Source organism: Monodon monoceros, unplaced genomic scaffold, assembly GCF_005190385.1.
Source record: "Monodon monoceros isolate NGI ecotype Baffin Bay Population unplaced genomic scaffold, NGI_Narwhal_1 Super_Scaffold_5, whole genome shotgun sequence".
Classification (NCBI taxonomy): Eukaryota; Metazoa; Chordata; class Mammalia; order Artiodactyla; family Monodontidae; genus Monodon; species Monodon monoceros.
The window spans coordinates 98,939,868-98,960,320 of NW_021703782.1; positions in this window are offsets into that span (position 1 = coordinate 98,939,868).

Below are 20,453 nucleotides of genomic sequence, written 5' to 3' on the forward strand. Positions count from 1 at the left end.
ACCAAGACAGAAAAAACATTGCCAATCAAACTATGACATGCCACTGATGGCAAGATACAAATCGATTTCAGAAACGTTAAGATGTGAGGAAAAGACAACCTATGAAATTCGAAGACTCGGAATTTAGCGAAGCACAGAGTTTAGGTTTAAAGAAAGGAAAACTGAGGACCATCCGGGAGCAGTGACTTGTCTAAGTTCAGCAATGGAACCAACATGGGAATTGTTACTGTAAATCAAGAGCTCTTTAATAGGTCTCAATAAAGACCAAATTTTTACCTTGACTGCTAGTGACATGTTTATTTAATCAACCACCTGTTCCTGTTTTTCTCTCTAAAATACGTGGCACCGAATAGGCAGAGACAATGGCCCTCACGCCTCCCACACACAGTGGACTCTGCATTCACAAGACATGATGGAGGCAGATTTCGCAGAAAATTTGCATTCACACATTATAGGACCTTTGGTCAGCAGCTCTGAAGTAGATGGAGAGCGCCAGGTGGCCACAGAGAACCACAGGTTAGGAATCTTCTGAAACACAGGAAATGGAGGTGACCCAGCAGCAGCCGATGGCTGGGACTCCAGGGGGGCTCAGCTCAAATCTCTGCTCCCTCCTCCTACACAATGAAGAGACATTGGTGAATGGTGCCCGGCACAGAGGACACCAACAATCTAGACACCCAGTTACCGGAGATGGAAGCAGTCTGAGAGATTATGCGTCACTCCAGCGTACGTGTAGATAGAAATGCTTCTCATCTCTCATAGTGTGATAGGGGCTGGAAAGACCATACTGGCGCCAGTGGGGTTGATTCTGGAAGCAAAGGATAAATTACAGAGGCCACTTCAACCATTCACATAAAGGACACCAGCGTCTTGGACCGAAGAAGTGAAGCCGGAAAGAATAAAAGGGATGATCCAAGCAAACATCTATAAAGCTTCTAACATATCAAGCTTCTGAGGTCGTTTTCCTGGTTTTGGTACCATTTCTTCTTCTGCCGCAAAAAGTCAAGGCCCTCACTCTCGACATCCCTCGCTGCATCTATCCTTCTTTTAGACGATGTATAAATAAGGCGTGGACGACTAATAACACTGTAGAGGGCTGACGACAGCTGCGTTCATACGGGGAATCCAAGATAGTCTAAATGATGCCGTTGTGATGGCCGAATGTCAAACACCGCCCTGAGAATGGAAAAGTACCTGAGTTACTGGGACTTGCGTTGCTATTGACCTCCTCACCAGCCTTTCCTGCACTGAGGATGCTCGCATGAAAAATAAGCATGGTTTTCCCAATTTTTTCCTAACAACAACAACAAACTCAATAGGGGGTATGTGTGTGTGTAAGAATATTCAAACTAGTGAACTTTTTGCCCAATAAAACAATGTAAAGAAAGGTAAAGGATTACTTTTCAAAATATACAAGAGCAAGGATCGGACTCCGATAGCACAGGGAAGCAGAAATGTCTCGGAGGCCTGCTTTAATGAAGACATAAGATGGCTCAGAATTAGCAGAAGCCTTGAAACCGGATTTTTCTCTGATACTTAAATCAAACAAGACGGAGCTCATGAAAAACCTCTAAAACGTAGAAAGCACCATAGACATGTTTCTTCAACGCCACATGATTGTTTGAATTGGTTTTGTTCTCAGAGTGCATTGATTGTATTTCAGTTGAGTCCTCCCCACAATCAGAGCTAGAATTATAGAATTATAGAAAAGTAACTAGCCCAAGCCAAAGCTCTTCCCCAAATTGTACAGCTGTCGAGATGGGAGACAACGGGCGGGGAGTGGAGCTCCAAAATGCAAGACCTCTTCCTTGCAGCTGATCCCAAGGAAAGGAAGACACGGCTGGTATTTATTGGTCACTTACCATAGTTGGGAAAACTTTTAAGCATCATCGCCTCAGGCACTCCCCCAACCAACTTAAGTGGGTACTATCTTTATCCCCACTAAACTGATGAGAAAGCTGAGGTTCAGAGAGGTTTGGAAGCTGCCCAATGTCCCCCCAAGGAGGTGGAAGAACCAGATCTCAGACAGAGGTCTGGTAAACACCAAAGACATGGCTAGTCATTCTCAGTTCAGAGCTTTCCCACCCCGTGGCCATAAATATGCATTTAGTTTATTTAACATAATAACGCCTCCCAGCTCCTCTGGGAAAGGAGGACCTAAGAGTACCTTCAATCTGGATGAATCTTGCTGCACGGGGAATTCATTTCTGGAGCAAGCAAATGGTCTCCCTCTCTCTGTAAACCTGCATTCTGCCAAATGCATATATAACGAGGACTTCGGAACACTGAGACATTATTTTCCCTGCAAATCCTGGACCATTTAGAAGGAGATCAGACCTTGTTTGCTTGGCAGGGGAGCTGTGTTAGTGATGCGTTCCGAAGCATAAAAGGACAGGACAGAAGCAGTCACTGGAAAAAAGGTGCACGAGACCTGAGAAGAAGGGCAAAGTCAGGGGTGAGAGGGGAACGAAGGGGAGGAAGGAGGAAGGAGAAGGAGGAAGGAGGCAGCAGCTCTACATGCTGGGCTGAAGATGCCTTTGAAATACAGACACCAGATGAGATCTCAGTACAGCAGCCGATCCTAAGCTTCTAGAAAAGAAACTGGAGTTAACACTTCTATCTGTCCAGAAAGGCAGCTGGAAGATACACATAAAAGAAGGGCTTCTCCTTTCCTCCCCCCCACCTACCACCCCCCATCACACATAACTTTGAATGCAGCCGAATGCAGGGGAGAGAGAGAGTGCTGGGCCCAAAGACAGGGGTAGGCCGGAAGGAGGGAGCGGCCTGAAAGCTGATCAAAAACACTTTCAAGTTAAGATTAAACTCTGCAGATTGCAGGAGGCCAATTTAATGGGAAACATTCCTTGTTCTCCCTGTCCCCTCCTCTGGCTTCCCATGGGAAGGGGACTGGGCTGTGAGGCTGCTCATCAGAGAAACCCCTGGGTACCAGATCTTATCCAAATGAGCAGCTGCGAAAGGCTAAAAAGATAGAACTGGGGAAAAAATAGTTTACAAAGTGTTGAAAGGGAGAGGAGGGTGGGAAAGGGGGATTTTAATTATCCTGCATCCTTTCTGTGGAGGGGCAGAACACCCAGGGACATTGAAAGGCCATTAGCTCTGAACGATGAAACTGGCCGGGGAAACAGGGTATCTGGGTTCCAGCTCCAGCTCAGCTCCTTTGCTTTTCCTGGCCTCAGTTTCCTGATATGACAAATGGAAAGGGTGGGGCGATGTTGAGATTGAAATTGTGCTGTACTGAGCCCATGTGTACAGTGGTTAAACCTACAGTCTATTCAAATCCCTCCTTGAAGCCAAGTCAGGCCTTCTGAGCCTGGGAATAACAATACCTACCTTGAAGTGTTGTTCACAGATTAAAACACAGAGCATACTTAAGCTAGGAGCTGGCACACAGTATGTGCTCAGTAAATGCCAGGGTTTATAAAAAAATCTGTTGCCAGCTGATTTCACGGGGCTCTTAGCCTAGGTGAGTATAATTTCAGTCTTTGTAACCAAGAAGCCTTTGTAACCTCTCGCTGAGATGGCTGGGTGGAAACATTTATCAGTTTTTGGTTCAATCATTACGTGGTAAGCATCTGCTGTGTCCAATGCTGAAACAAGTTAGGGGTTAGGGTGAAAAACACAAGACAACAATGCACGTGGAAGAGGACACTCCTGGTGGTGAAGCCAAATCTGGCCTCTATACCCCACCACCGAATTAAATCTCAGAGACAGAGTTTTGGGTGACGTAGAAAAGAATAGCTTTATTGCTTTTCCAGGCAGAACGGGCCACAGTGGGCTAATGTCCTCAAAACTGTGTGTCCTGACCTGGAGGGGGTAGTGAGGAGTTTTACGGTAATAGTTCAAAGAGGGCGTGATCAACTCGTGGACATTCTCCTGATTGGTTGGTGGTGAGGTAAGTGGGAGTCAGCATCATCAACCTTCAGGTTCCAACCGGTCAGGGGTCTCCGTGCCTGTGGGCAGCATAGCGTTAACTCCTCCCGCCTGGTGGAGGTTTCAGTGTCTGCAGAACACCTCGAAGAAGGTGTTGTGTGTATCCCTTGAGGGAACCCTGCCCTAAGGCTGCACTATTGTTTCTTAACTGTTCCTCCCTTTTCTCTGTATCCCCTCCCTTCCCTAATTAGCAACTGTTTGAACCTGCCCATTGGAACTCAAGGAAGGTCATGGAGGCTGAATGAAGCCTATTTCCTGTAATCGGATATGGGGGACACAGAAAGGCTTTTGTGCCCAGGAGCCCCACAGGGCCCTGCTCAGTTTCAGTCTGAATAGGGACAGGGCTCTGAGTTGAGGCTGGGGAAGCAGGATCTCTGATGCAGGGCCTTGGAGGCCACACGGAGGGGGCCCTGAACTCCTGCCAGGGCTCCAGAACTGCCCTCCCATCCCAGGATCTTTAGGGCCTGGCCCGTTCCTGGGCGCTGGTTCTTTGATGATTTCCACGAGAACTTCCGCATTTTAACTCCACATATACCTTTAAGATAAACGCATCTTCTCTGAAATAGTTTGAGTGAGGTTTTGTCTCTTTCCAGAAAATAACCCCAGACAAAAGCAGCACCCACTTTGTGCCCGGCCCCGGGTACCAGACTTCACATGAGTGAATGGATTCAGCGGTTACAATCAGGGCAAGGGCCAGTCCTGCACTTACAGGTGCCACCCTGATGGTGACCAGCTTCTTTCACTTGGGGCCCTAAGCACCTCACTCCCACCAGCCTGGTCCTGGCCTACTTACCATAACCCTGGGAAGGAGGCTTGATTACACTCCAGTTCCAGATAAGATGCCCAAGGTCACGACCAGCAGGGAGGCTTCACGTGCCCTTGAGGAGCCGGCCATCTCAGAGCAAGGCCTGGTTCAGTTTGCAGGCATGAAATGAGCTCCTGCTCTGGTGGGAAAGGGAAAGGAAATTTCTATTGACAAGGGCCCACCATGTTCCAGCTGCTTCACCAACATGATCTCATGTGATGCTCACAACCACCCAGTGAGTCAGGTATTATCACATTATTTTATAGAACAGGAAACTGGGATTCATAGGGAGTAAGTCACACACGGGTCTTCACTGGAAGAACTGGGTTTTAGATCCAAGTCCAATTGACTCCAAAAAACCACCTCTGAACCTCTGAACTGACTCCTGAGATGCAAAGATCTCTACCTTCCTAAGCTCTGTGTTGTCATTGTTTGTTGAGAGCACTTCCTTGGCAGACCGGCAGCTCCTAAAGATTGCATCCCCGGCCACTTAAAACAATCCCAGCAGGTAGCAGTTTATCAATAAACATGTGTTATTGGAACAAAGATGTCAACACCCAACTTCTCCCCTGGCCTCAGCCCTCTGGGAACTTGAAAGTCCCCAGCTTGACTCAGAAACCTAATCAACGTCAAGGGGTGCTCCACTCCCCATACCTGGGACAGGTGGACCCCGGTCCCTGAGGATGCCGGCACAGTCTTGTCTCTTCCTGGCCCTCTGGAAGGGGTGAAAAGCCAAGGAGTGGTGGGTAAAAGACTTTATCATTAAGGCTGGATTGACAACGAGCACTTGGGGGGTTTCACACAACCTCTGCCAACTTGTCCTGATGCTCACATGAAACAGGGAATTGGAAAGATAAAAGTCCTCAGTGGAACAAAGGAAAATAAAACGAAATAAGTGAAAACAAAGGTGAGCTGCCATTGATGTTTGTGGGTCTTGATCTTGATTCCTTCACACCTAGTGCCTGGTACCCATAAGAGAACCATTAATACATAGTGATTAAATCAATGAAGGATGGAGGATGGATGGATGGATGGATGGATGGATGGATGGTTGGTTGGATGGATGGATGGATGGATGGTTAGATGGATGAATGGTAACTGAAAGGAATACTGGACCAGGGGTCAGGAGACCTAAGTTCTAATCCCAGTTCTGCCAAAACAGAAACTCACCCTCTGACCACAGGATTTATTCCCTCTAGACTCCATGTCTTCATCTCTAAACCCAGACCCAGAAAAGCTCTGTTGCATGACCCTGAGCACCACAGCTTGCTTGCTGTGTGGTGCTGGAGAGCCTGGAAACCCCTTTCTGATACAATGTAGCAGGATTAAGATAGCAACCAAGAGCTCCCATTACAAGCCCATGCCCATAACAAGATCATTTGGCACCCTTCCCCACCCTGACATGAGGTCTACACTGGTTCTCATGGGCAATGCAGAGGGCATCCTTTCTCACCAAATCCCATTGGCTAAGAGTGTTTTTCAATGGGACTCTGGGACTCAGATTCAACTGGTGTGTAGAAAAGGATGCTGTGGAATAAGTACCCACAGTGGGTCTCCTGACATGAAGTCCTGTTTGCCCTGCTGGCTCAAATCTGAGGTCTATGTCCTTCATTCCTTCTTTCAGTAAGTATTTATCGAGTGCCTACTGTGCACCAGGCACTGTACTAGACACTGGCAATACGTGGAGAGCAAAAGAAAGCCATCCTCTGTTCTCTTGATGCCAAGAGTCTTGTACAGGATCTGGACATAATTCAAATAACCACACACATGAGCACGCACTGTAGTTACAGCCAGGCTAAGTGCCACAAGGGAAAGCGCAGTGAGCATTGAGGGCATACAGCAAGGTGCCCAGTCTAGTCTGGGGGATCAGGGCAGACTTCCCTGAGGAAGTGGGGTCTAAGCCAAAATCCAAAGTATGCGTGAGAGTAGGGCAGGTGGAGGGAAGAGTGGGCATCCCGGGACCTCCGTTTACAAGAGCAGGAAAGCACAGCCCCTGTTTTCCTGGAGTCTGCAGTCCACGGGCTGCTATGCCTCATTTCCAGGAGCTCTTATTCCAATTTCATCTGTCAATTTTTCTAAGTCTTTATCACACTTTATCAAAATGTGTATCAGTGTGAGAAAGCGAACGTCTGTCACGCCTCCCCTCGGGCAACGGCAAAATTGAAATCCTGTGAAGACGGCGGCACGTTTCTTATTTTAATTATTTTTACATCTTCCTTGGCTGATCTCTGTTTTGGATGACTCTTTTCATTCCTTTCTAGAAGCAGGCCCCACTGTCTCCCTGGGTAGAAAATATGCGTGTCTCTACCGATGTAGAAAAAGTTTCAAGCATGTCAAGGTGTCAATGGGAGAAATAATGTGAGGGAAGAGGTGTTGAGAGAAAGCAACTTAAGTAAAGAACATACGTCCAAACGTGGGGGTCGTCTGAAGAGCAATGGACTCAGAGGTGACCTTGGACTCAAATTTTGACTAGCACGCTATCTAGCTGGATGACCTTGAGTCTGCCAGTGCACTCAGCGTCAGAGCCTGTTCTGAGTGCTTTGCAAGGACTGGCTCATTTAGACTGTACATCTCTTTGAGATAGGAGCTGCTATTAACCCTATGTACAGTTTAGGCGAGAAACAGGAGCATACTAGCTTTGTCCCAAATGCCCCAGGAGTCAGGGCAGAGCTGGAATACAGCTGTGAGCAGTGTGTCTCCAGAACCCCTACTTTAATCACCAGGCTTGACTTCCTTGGTGCAGTAAAAATGTGAGTCCCCTTTAAATATGGGGAACCTTGAGACACAGAGGAGTTCATCACTTGCTGAAATTCACACAGCTAGTAAATGTCAGAGCTGAGATGTGAACTCAGGTAGTCTGACTCCAGAGTCCTGCTCTTATCCACCATATGTGGCTGCCTTGGAAGATGGTCATGCCTCCGTGAGCCTGGTCATGTCTTCGCTGGCCAGCAGCGTAGTGAGGAATTCCTAGGTGCCCTGGCCATAGAGAGAAAGAAAACAAGCAGAATCGCTGCCTCTAGTGATGGTGGGGAAGATAGGTGTCAGGCAAACAAAGAGCAAGTGCTATGAAGGGCAAAACAAGGGCGCTCTGGGGGTTGGGATAAACAAGGCAGTAATGATACAAGATCTGGTTTCGTGTCTGGCTCAGAGTAGAAAGCCAGCAAAAGGAAGGTATTCCTTCTTTCTTGGTCCATGAACATGGAAGTGAAGGGGCTGAGCATGAGGTATCGAAAAAGGAATGTCAGGGTGGGAAAGACACCGTAGTGTTCACTGGGTAGAATCCACTGCCCAGAACACAAAACCCCTAAAAAGTATTCTTCCAGTCACTGTTAAGATGCTTTCTATGGCAGACAACTCACTACGTCAAATAAAGAACGAGCACGTGTTAAGGGATAAAATATATGCTAAGGTTGGGGAGGGGTTAGAGTTATGAATCTCTGAAAATGGGGGAAGATGACTTTCCCATCAGAATTTTTGTGACGGTTAATTTAGTCCGCAAAACTCTTACAATGATGCTTAACCTATAGTAAGTAAACACCTGGTAAAAGTTAGTTCTTATTATTCATGGTGTTATTATTATTGTTGTTGTTGTTTTGTGGTACCTAAGAGTTCCAGTTTCAAAGTAAACAAACCTGGGCTCAAAGCTCACCTCCATGATTTATCAGCTGTAAGGCCATGGGCTAGTCATTCACCATCTCCAAGCCTCAGTTTTCCCATTAGTAATGCTGACATCAAAGAGTCAAAGATTTTGCATCTGACATGCTTAGCACGGTGTCTGACTCCCAGTCTGAACTCAACATAGAGAAGCTCTTCTTATGAAGGAGAAGTGGACAGTTGGGCCACTTATGAGGAGGTGCACATGCCGTAACCTGCTCATCCCAGAGGAGAAGAATTCAAGGGCTCAGATTGTACTATTTCTTCCTCTGAGCTACACCAGAAACCACCGCTTTCCTACCATTTTCCCTACCCCATTTCTTCTATTATATCCTAGAGCTCCCCAGGAAATGAGACATCACTGTGGGACAGTCAGAGCTGTGCAAAAGTGGAAATGGCTGTCTTAGAAGGGAGAGAGCTCCCGCTCAAGGAGGTATTCAAGCTGAAAAACCATGATAGAGATGCTATGGAGAGAAATGACTCAAGGGAGGAGAGCTGGGCAGATGGTGTGGGTCATGGTGGCCAAACTGTGTTCCATGGAACACCAAACGTAGAATGTGGCCTCAGGTTTAGCCATAGAGGATGTGGAAGGGTCAAATGGCTGAAGGTCCAGGCTCCCCTCCCCCAACTTCAACAAGAGAATCTCCATGTTTACTGTTTTTTGGATGAAGGTTTATATAAGTTAGCTATTGCCATGGAATTGCTGTTATAAAATACCACAAAACCTCAGTGACTTCAACAGTGAGCATTTGTCTCTCCCTCATCTGCATCGTTCATTTGACCTAGACTAGGCAGTTTTGATCTTGGCCATGCACGCCTATCAGGGTGGTGGGGGAGGGCAGGAGTAGGGGGTGGAGTTGATTGATCTGAGTTGAGTTTGGCTGGAACAGTTTGGTTCTACTCTGTGTTTCCCTCATCTTTCTCCTGGAACCCATGGGCTAGTCTAGGTGTACCCTTCAAAGGACTCATCACATGTGTCTCCCATATATCAGACTGTTTGGAAAAGCAGACACTTCTCTATACGCTATGGCCTCAGAAGGAAAGCAGACACAGCCGACAACACTAAAGCCATTTGCCTTTCTGAATGGATTTGGTTTTTACTACATAACTAATTCTGCAGATTGAAGCTTACAAAAACAGCATTTTTGAAAGAGAGGAAATGACTTTTTGCTGTCCATAAATATGACTTTGCTCATTAAGACCTAAAATCTAAGGGACCCAGAATAACAAGTGAAGAGCATAAAACTGCAGAAAGGGGAAGAAACATGGATAGTGCATGAAGAGAAATTTCCTCTCCACTGAGAAAGGAGATTAAAGTATGACTGGATGACAAGAGGAGGTGTAGAGGAGGAGAAATACTAGATCTTAGGGTCCCCCAGCTTCCCAGTCTCCCAGGTCAGTTTTGGATGTGGGATTGTATTGGTTAGTTATTGCTGTGTAACAAACACAAAATCTTAGTGACATATTTCAATATGCTTTTATGCTCTCAGATCTACCAGTCAGCTGGGGGTCAACTTATTTAGTCTGGGCTTGCCTGGGGTGGTTCTGCTCTATGTACCCCTCATCCTCCTTGAATCAGAGGGAAAGCTGAGGAATGTTATCTTGGTGATGGCAGAAGCACAAGAAGGCAAGTGGGGGAACAGAGAAGGCCTATGAAGGCCTAGGCTGAGAAATGACACATCATTACATTTGCCTCATTCTATTGGCCAAAGCAAGTCACATGGCTGAGCTTAAAGTCAAATAAAGCAGGAAGGTTGTGGGTGGGGGGGATAGAAGTGATGTGCCCTGTCTTCGTGGAAAGAATTCCAAAGTCCCATGCAAGGAGCATGAATAACAAGAGTGGCAAGAGTAATGCAATCTACTGAGTGGAATGTAGGAACCCAAGTGAGCTTGGGGAATTACAGGGCGGGGGTACAGTTACTTGGCAATCAAGGACCCTGCACAGGCCAGGCACCACAGCTGAGGAGGTGTTCGGTGGCTGAGCCAGGGACAGACTCATAAATTCCATACATCCCCAGGGGACGCTGAGAAAGCAGACCAGTGGAGCGTGGAGGTGTTGGTGGACCCGAAGTGACACAGTTGGGATGCACAGGAGGAAGTAAGAGGATCTGACAATCATGGGTGGGAGAGAGACCACCAGCAATAAATGCATCTGGATGGAGGCCCACAAGGTCCAAATGCCCACCTGTTAATATCAGGTTGACAAAAGTAAGGGCCACTGGAAATTAGCTCACCCCTCCCACTTTGGGGAAATGAGGAGGAGGGAGGTAGAGAGAATTTTGACCTGCCTGCATCCCAAATTGATCACATTTAAATCTGAAAGTCACTGAGTTATTTAAATGTACAAGATTAAGTTTCTTGCCCCTGGCAGAAATGGGGACTCACAAGCTGAGGACAGTTCCCAAGAAATAATGAAAGTGACATCTAAGCGTTGTTTATAGATGGTTGTGACTGTAAACTTTAAACCTGCAAATTAATATGTGTCTACTTCTGTACATTGTAATCACATTTTTTCTTTTTTTTTTGCTGGACTTCGTCTTGCTTTTCATCAGAAGATCAATTACATTGCTAATGGAAACCTTTCAAAGGCTTGTGTCAAAGCCCCATGTGAAGAAAAGGAGAGACACCCTTACAGAGACTGAAGCTCTGCACAGACCAGCTGGCTTTCTCAGCCCCTCCTCTTCTCTGAGCTCTCACAGATACTGACAGATGCTTTTCTGCGTCAGCTAATGTGGAGGGAGTCTGGTTGTCTAGCATACTCCAGGGGAAGTTTTAACTTGTGGCTGAGTGCATTGATTATGTTTCTTTTCCTTTTCATTCTGTGTTTCTGGGAGCGGGTGGGGGGTGGGAAATGAGCCCAGATTGGAGCCAGGCTGTCCTCACTTGACTTACCAGTATTTGGAAGGCATTTAAGATTTTCTCTTTTCTATTGGAATGAGAGTGAAATCCAAAATTCCTAGCTGTCTCTAAATACCAACTGACTAAGCTTGAAGACTCCCAAAATAAACAGCTTAGCATTCCGGAGAGTTACCAGAGACCTGGGGGTTTGGTGAATAAAGCACGTACCTCTTGCCCTCCTCACTCATATTCTGCTCATTCGGCCCCTGCATTGCCAAGGAAGCGGACATGTGTTTGTTTTGTAGCCAGTCAATAAAGGATGAGTTTCTAATACTTTGGCTTGTGATGCTGCGGCCCCAAAATAGAATCTTATGTTGGCAACAAGATGAAATCCAAATTCAGCAGGGTTAGTCTTTCCCCCTTCCTTTCTACCCGCCCCATACCTAGCCCCATCCTTAAGGAGTTAATTCAAGTCTCAAACTCCCTCCGTGTATCCTCCCATAACACATTAGGCTAGCCTCATGCCTCCTAGCTCTTAAGCAACATTTATTATAGGGTTGACGACACCTGGCATTCCCTGCCCTGTACAGACATTACTAATAGATCAGAGCACGTCTTCCTGCTGATCTCATATGCACCCTCACAATTCTCTGCTCCAAGCAGCCAGTATTGATCAATGAGAATTGGCACTTAAGGTGAAACTGCTTTGTAGTACCAGATTTAGATTCTATTTGGAACCTCTAAGCACTCAGAATAAAAATAAGTATAATAATAGCTACCATTTATTGAGCAAAAACTGTGCAAGATGTTTTTTAAAATCACCTCATTTATTCCTTTTTGCAACATCGCCAATTAAGCGGCATGTTCCCCCATTTCACAGATAAGAAAACTCAGAGGGGTCAAGTAATTTGCACTAGGTCACACAGCTGGGAAGTGGTGGGAATGGAGTGACAGTCTAGTTCTATTATTTTTTGAGGGCCCTGAGGTTTTGATTTCTCCAACAATCCACCATGTGCTACAGCTGGTTTGTCCCTAATGTGCCATGTTATTTCATACTCTGAGGCCTTCATTTACATAACTCCTTTTTCCCAGAACGCCCTTTACCCTTTCCAATGGGTAGAAACCTTCTTATCTCCAGAGAACCAGCTCCACAGGCCTCATGTCCTTTAGAAAGCCCTTCCGGGTCCAGTTATAACTAACCCCATCCTTTTGCGCTGCCCCCTCTTTCAATGTCCCAACACTCAAGTGGATTCTGACCTTTAAAATTCCTCTTAAAAGCAAAGTCTAAGCACTATTTATTCTTCTATATCAAATCAGTACTAAAAGAACAAATGAATGGGGCTTCCCTGGTGGCGCAGTTGTTGAGAGTCCGCCTGCCGACGCAGGGGACACGGGTTCGTGCCCCGGTCCGGGAAGATCCCACATGCCACGGAGCGGCTGGGCCCGTGAGCCATGGCCGCTGAGCCTGCACGTCCGGAGCCTGTGCTCCGCAACGGGAGAGGCCACAACAGTGAGAGGCCCACGTACCGCAAAAAAAAAAAATAAGAAAAAAGAGAACGAATGAATGAATGGATGAATGCAACCCCCTTCAAACAGGAAGACATAACTAGATGATGCTATCCAATGGAGCACACTCAGAGTGGAGACCCAGGCCTCTGACCAGCAGAGTGAAGGTCTCAGCCAGGAGACACAGGGTGTCAGATTCAAAAGGCCAGGCCAGAGGAATGATGGATGGATATAGCAGCCTTCTCACTGGTCTCCACCTCTGTCTGCCCCTCCAGCTCTCCTACACACTATGCTAGGGTTATCTTTTTCAGACAAACAACTGGTCATATTCCTCTCCCTCCCCACCCTGGCCAATAAACCCTTCCCAATTGCCCCCAGGAAAAAAAAAAAGCCCAAACTTTGTAACATGGCGCACAAGGCTCTCCATCATCTAAGCTCAAACATCCTCTCTAAAGCCTTCTCCTGCTTCTCACCAATCCTGACATCCCAGTAACCTCAAGCAGCTTGAATCTCAACAGGAGCCAGCTGATTTCTTGTGTGTGGACTTTTGCTCACACTACTCTCTCTTCCCGCAATGACCACCTTCTTCCTTTAGTCCTGGGGAGCTTGTCCTCATTCTCTATGACCCCGCCCACTCATCACCTTCTCCTGCCTCCCAGACTAGGTCAAGGATCCCCCTGTGTGCCTGTAGCCCCTACCTTAGCCACGACACTTACCTGTGCAAATCAGTGCACAGACCATGTTTGACGAAGGAAGGGTCAGTGTCAGGAAGGATTAGATTCAGAATTAATGTCTAAATTGAAGTGTGGGTTAAGGCCAGTGGCTCAAAACAAAGACCAGGATGGCAATTTGAGTTGGAACTTGGTTTCTATGGGTTGGCAGCCCATATTACAGGGGGCTAGCATGTATGTGGGAGACACAACTTAATCCTCTGACCACTCTGGGCAAGAAGGAGGATTAGAATCTGCAACCCTATTTGAAAAGAACAGTCTAAATGCCTCTCTCTACCTATGGATGTCCCCCTTGACCCTGAGTCTCTGGGCTGCTCCTACATGATGAGAAGTGTACTGTCTCTCTTTCTAGGTCTCTCTGATAATGATACTGAACTTGAACTAAAGTCTTTGACCTTTCTTTTCCATTTCCTACTATTATTCTTGACATAGTTGGCTGGGCCACGTCCACCTCTTTTTAGCTTCTGGGACTCAATCACTTCCCTTCTATTCTCCAATACCTATAACAACAATAACATTAGATAGTTACACATTAGGGTATGCTCGTGGTGAGCCAGGCTCCGTGTTCTATGTGCATCACCACACTGTATCCTCCCAACATTTTTCTGGTGCCCAGAGAAGTAAAAAAATGTGTCTGATGACACACAGCTAATAGGTTTAATGGCCAGCATTCCAACCTGGTTTTCTCTGGCTCCAAAGCACTAAGAAATTTCTCCTTTTGTTCTTAAAAAATTTCTCCTCTGGAGGCACCGTCTCTCCCTGCCGGGGACTATGAACTTCCAGCAGACAAAGAAAAAGCCACCTCTAATACATTCTCTCTACCCTGGTGTTTTTCCTTTCTCAGTAAATCCATGTAAGAGTAAAGTGTTTGATGGACAGTTTAATAGAGCTCTCCTTAAACCTGGCCACATTAATGGTTTGGGGCTGGCTAAATGTCAACTTCCGTAGCTCAATAGCTATTGTCCTTCCTTAACAATCAGTGTTTCATTTGGGGTTCTTTATTTGGTGGACAGGGTACAGTGCTTTAATGGGTCACCACCAAGTCAGTGGACCTGGGATTTAAGTTGGATTCACTGTGTGACCTTGAGTAAGTCATTTAACCTCTCTGGACCTTAATGGTTCTAAAATGGTGACAGTGATGTCCAGGTCCTGCCTACATATTATGAGGGAGTATTTCATCGTGTCTGTAATGATGTTTAAGCTCCTTGGAAAAGGGACCAAGATACGTTAATAAATGTTTAGCCCCACTGTGTTCTTAAGTATAAAAATGCAACCTTTCTTCACAGATTGTTTTGCTACTTTACTGCCGCTTGGATACTGCAGATGAGTTCTGTCCACTAAACTTGTAATGATCTGTAGTTTCCTGGAAACTGGGAATTTTGTTTTTCTTTGACGGCATTTTTATCTTTTTTGAGCTAATGTAAATTGAACTATCTTCTATAAGAAAAGAGAAAAAAGAAGCTTTATTCTGATTCTTTCATATACTATATGTCATAGACACTCAGCCCCATATTACCAGACAGAGAAATTGAGCCTCAGAGATGTTAAGTAACATTCCCATGGTCACACAGCAAGTAAGTGGTGGAGTTGGGACTGAACTTTGTGTCTTTAACCAGCAAGCAATATTGTCTCCAAATGGATAGAGACAAGGTCCAGGCAAGGGCAGGGCAGAGTGAGTTGGAAGCTTCTGAGCAACGGGGAAGCTTTACTCTGTGGCTGCAGAGTGAGTTGAGATGTTTAAAGGCTTAGAATCTATGTTCAAAGCCATAAGCAATGATCACTTTTATTTTCTAAAATCTTTTCTTACTTTTAAATTCTCTGGCCCACTTCCAAAGCCTTGGGTTATATGTTTAGATAATAAAAGTTGTCCTCCTGGGTCCTGCTTGTGCAAAATTGCTGCTGCGGCTCAGCCCAGTGTCCTGTGGGGAAAACACAGAGCAAAGAGCTTGACATAGGAATGGCAGTCTTTATTAGATAATATCCCAAGACTGCAGACGTATATTTCAATAAAGTGACTCCTCACCTATTTGAAGATTTAGATAAACTGACCATCTCACTGGTTCAGAATCTGATCTGGACATTACAGCAGCACAACCTCCAAAGACACAGGTCAAGTAAGCACTTACAAGCTTCATCTCATTTAATCCTCACCACCAGCCCTTTTTGCTGAGGAAGAAACAGAAGCTCAGAGAGCCTGAGTAACTTGCTTAAGGCCACACAGCCAGTAAGTGGTAGTGCTGGTCCGGGTACCCCAGCTGCATGTTCTTAATCACGGTTAGATGGAATAAAAGGACAACAAGGACACAGCTACACAACCCAAAGCTATAATTACCAGCTTGGGTGCTCTACTCCAAGGCAAGCACTACTTTCTCTTGCTTGGCTTATTTACACCAAACTGACAGCAGAGATCTAACCTTCACTACATTGTAGACACAGCAGTGCAGAGACACTGAAAGAGGCTGCAGACACCGCAGCAGTGAGGGAGATTAGTGGGGGGAGTCACAGGTCTGGGAATGAGGATGTCTGGGTCTTCCTTCTGGTCCATCGGCTAATTCACAGCTCTTAGGTTCTCAGCAGTGAGTTGAAAAGTTTGACTAAGTGGTCTCTGAGGATGCTTTGGGCCAGAGAGTATATAAAGAAAAATAAAATAAGATACAGTCCTTGTTTTTGAGGAAGGTACAGTCTTCTAAAGGAGATAGATGAAATACACAACTCTAAGACAAGGCAGACAAAAATTAGTGTTTGATAGAGGAAGATGTGGAGAGTTTTTCATGGGAGCCAAGAGTGGAAGGATTCATTCCAAACCAAGATACATCATGGCACAGGTCCTATTGCAAGAACACTGTGCATCCTTTTTTTTAAAAAAAAAGCTGAATGATAGTCATTGCTTTCAGATTAATGGTACTGGATAGACTAGACCATTGGAGAGACTGTTTGGCTAAGTGTGAAGTGCTTAATACCTCAGTTATGTGGACAATTCATCTATCCAGAAAGTCACCTCCTGGCTTTTCCCCCCACAGTCAAGGTTTATAGCCCAATAGCTCAATGTTCCTACAAAAGGGGCTTGTACTCAGTAATGATTCTGGCTTGTTCTGTTGTAGAAGCCGATTTATTTTATCCATGTGAAATAGAATCCAGTTGTCTTTGAGTCTCTCTTCTGAATCACATCTAATTTGATTCTTTATTAGTGTTAGTTTTTTTCTTTTTCTTTTTTTTTTGGTCTGAAGTTTTATGAATGGCCCAGAACTGATTCAGAAGTAAATTGATGTAATCGGAGAGGCTTCTAAAACAGAATGAGAACCTGATGGCCCTTGGAGAAGCAGAGGAACTCGAGGTCTGACCCCTCCCCCAACAGGGGGCTTTGGCAGAAGGGAGACACAGCCTGCCCTTTGAACTCTGGTTATGGGAAAATCTGAATCCAGGACTTGAAACCTTCCTATGACCTAGTTTTCATATTTTCATCACCAGCCTCTGCCCTCTCCTGCACCCCCATGGTCGTCTCAGGCCACATTGAGATGTTTCATTGTTTTTTTCTTTTCCATTATCATTTATTACAGGATATTGAATTTAATTTCCTGTGCTATACAGTAGGACCTTGTTGATTATCTATTTTATATGTAGTAGCTTGTATCTGCTAATCCCAAACTCCTACTTTATCCCTCCCCCACTCCCTTTCCCTTTTGGAAACCATAAATTTGTTTTCTATGACTGTAAGTCTGTTTCTGTTTCATAAATAAGTTTATTTGTGTCATATTTTAGATTCCTCATGTAAGTGATATTGTATGGTATTTGCCTTTCTCTATCTGACTTACTTCACTTAGTATGATCATCTCTAGGTCCATCCATGTTGCTGCAAATGGCATTGTTTCATTCTTTTTTATGGCTAAGTAGTATTCCATTATATATATATATATATATATATATATATATATATATATATATATACCACATCTTCTTTATGCATTCACCTGTCGATGGACATTTAGGTTGCTTCCATGTCTTGGCTATTGTAAATAGAGCTGCAATGAACATTGAGGTGTGTGCATCTTTTCTAATTATGGTTTTCTCTGGATATATGCCCAGGAGTGGGATTGCTGGATCATGTGGTAACTCTATTTTTAGCTTTTTAAGGAATCTCCATACTGTTCTCCATAGTGGCTGCACCAGTTTACATCCCCACCAACAGTGTAGGAGGGTTCCCTTTTCTCCACACCCTCTCCAGCATTTATTGTTTGTAGATTTTTTGATGATGGTGATTCTGACCAGTATGAGGTGATACCTTATTGTAGATTTGATTTGCATTTCTCTAATAATTAGTGATGTTGAGCATGTTTTCATGTGTTTTTTAGCCATCTGTAGAGATCCTCCAGTCTTAAAGCCTCATTGTACAGGGGAAGGAGCTAGAGCTCAGAGAGGAGCGGTGACTTCCTCCAACACAGATGATCAGAGGGTTGGGAAAGGGTTAAATGAAGTAGTTCACTCAAAGTTCTCAGCACAGTGCCTGTCACTCCTGCAGTGAGGCTGGACACTGGCTGGTTAACATCATCCTCATGGGACCACTGCTCCCTTGTCCCCTCTGCTATGTGGCCCCAGATAGCATTAGCCCCCATCTTTGGGGTCCCCAACCTTTTGCATCCCTAGCTTTCTGACCCTCCCAGGAGCATGGACTCTGGTATAGGATCAACACTTCAGTTTCCTGATCTCCGTCCTTCAGCACCCAGCATGAGACACCGAGTAGAAGCACAGTGATGTTTGCTGGTTTCTCTTGTGCTCAACCCATCCTTGGATGGGTGAGCCAACTGGATTTGTGTTTGTCAAAGAGGGAAAAAGTCTTGCCCTTGGGTTCCCATGTGTTCTGCATCCCCTCCATCTTCCTAAACGCCCTGCAAAACGGGCACCGTCTCCAGGTTCACTACGCAAATGTGGAAGCTGAAAGCAGAGAGGTCGGAACCCTTCATGGTGGCTGCACAGCTTGTGAGGGTTTGAACCCACATGGGTGGGTCTAGGTCTGAGCTCTTCATGCTGCCATCAGATGCCTTTCTCAGGCATCGCCTTCTAGACGCCCCTCTTCCATGACCTTTGGAATTTCAGGTCCCCACGCCTTCTTGATTTCAGACTTTGTGTCTTACTATAACTCTGAGATCACAAATCTCGGATCTAAGCATTCTTTCATCCTTACCCTTGACCCTAAGCATACTTGCTGCTTCGATTCCCTGTAATAATAGACTCCTGGGGAGTGGAAAGGACCTATGAGGTCCCCAGTCAACTCCATCCCAACCCAATGAGCATGGCTCATACTCTGGTTGCATGTCAGAATCTCCAGGGGGAGTTTTTAAAAAGGCAGATGCATTGGCCTCACCCCTGCACCCCCCTCCCCCCGACCAAATCAGAAATCTGCTGGGGTCAAACTCAGGCATCTCTACTTAAAAAGAAAATACACCCTATGCTTCCAAAGGGCACTCTACTCCAAGGAGCAGAGTCGATTTTTGGAGTCATACATCCCTGGATTCAGTGTTTTTCCTCTGGTCCCAGCCCTGTGACCTTGAAGGAAATAGTCAACCTATCTGAATGGCCATTTCCCAATCTATAAAATGGGAAGAAAGTTTTTGACTTGTAGAGATATTAGATAAACCAAATGCAATAAGGATGGCAGAGCACGGAACACACAATAGACATTCATGAAATCACCACCACTCCTACAGCAACTGTCTGGGTACATGCTGCTTGCTCTTTTACTCTGAGAAGTCAAGATAAACAGGTCAAGCACTAGTAGACTGCAGCTGAAATGAGGGATTTAGGTGTAAATTCTGGCTTCACCTTTTCATGCCTTTGTTACTTTGGGCAAGTTGCTGGGCCTCACTTTCCCCATCTGTGAAGTGGGGCTGATGCCATATACCCCCAGAAACATGAAAGGAGACAGTATACAATGCATTTAGCACAGACCCTGCTTCATAAGAAATACTAAGTACATGAAAACTGAAATGTACAACATTCACATCTGTTTCTGTTGCCCACGTTTTACACCTCTGTAAAATCAAACCAGCCACCTCCCACTGACTCCAGCCAGGAGTGTTCAGAGAATGGACCAGAATTTCAAGAACCTTCAGCCAAGTGAACAGATTTTTGTTTTTAAACCATGAGGATTTAGGACTTAATCCACAGGAAATGGGCTTGGCAAAGCACCAGAAGAACCAGCACAACTTCTAACTCAATCTCTGTCCAGGCCATCACTGACACAAAATTAATTTAACAGTCATCTCTGGCTGGAGCAAGTCCAACAAAAAGTGTGGTCACTTCCAACGTAGGAGAAGAGGGAGCAAGCCCATTAGACAAAGGCGTCAAGATTGGAACAGGTCTGAGAGATGAGGCCAATCTACCAGGGTGGAATTTAACAAGGACAGATGCTCAATAAATGCTGGTTTGGGAGAATGTTAAGTCCTGTTTCTGGGTTCTGAAAACCAGACACATCAATGCAGGATAGGGAAATTATGGCGTTACTGGCTTCAGTTCCCAGTCAGCTAACAGCTGTCATGCCTTCATGTCCAGGTCACTGTGGGGTCGTAGCTGAGAGAGAAGCTCTGGAACCAACCTGCTTCCACCATTTACCAGCTAAATTATTTATCTGTTTGTGCCTCTGTGTTCCCATCTAGAAATTAGAGGTATAATAGCATCTAGCTTACGGGACTGTTGCGAGATTTAAATGAAACAGTGCATCAGCCCTGTCCTAGGGATGCAGGGAAAAATAAAGCGACCCCTGTTCTCAAGGGAAGCCCAGGAGATACTGACACATAACCCACCAGGGCTAAGCAGTATGCTAAGTCTGTCCCTGAAATGTTTTAGAGCAGGAGTTGGCAAACTGCAACCCACGTTCCAAGCCTAGCCCTCTACCTGTTTTTATAAATAAAGTTGTATTGAGACACAGCCATGCCCATTCATTTACATATTGTTTATGGCTGTTTTCACACTAC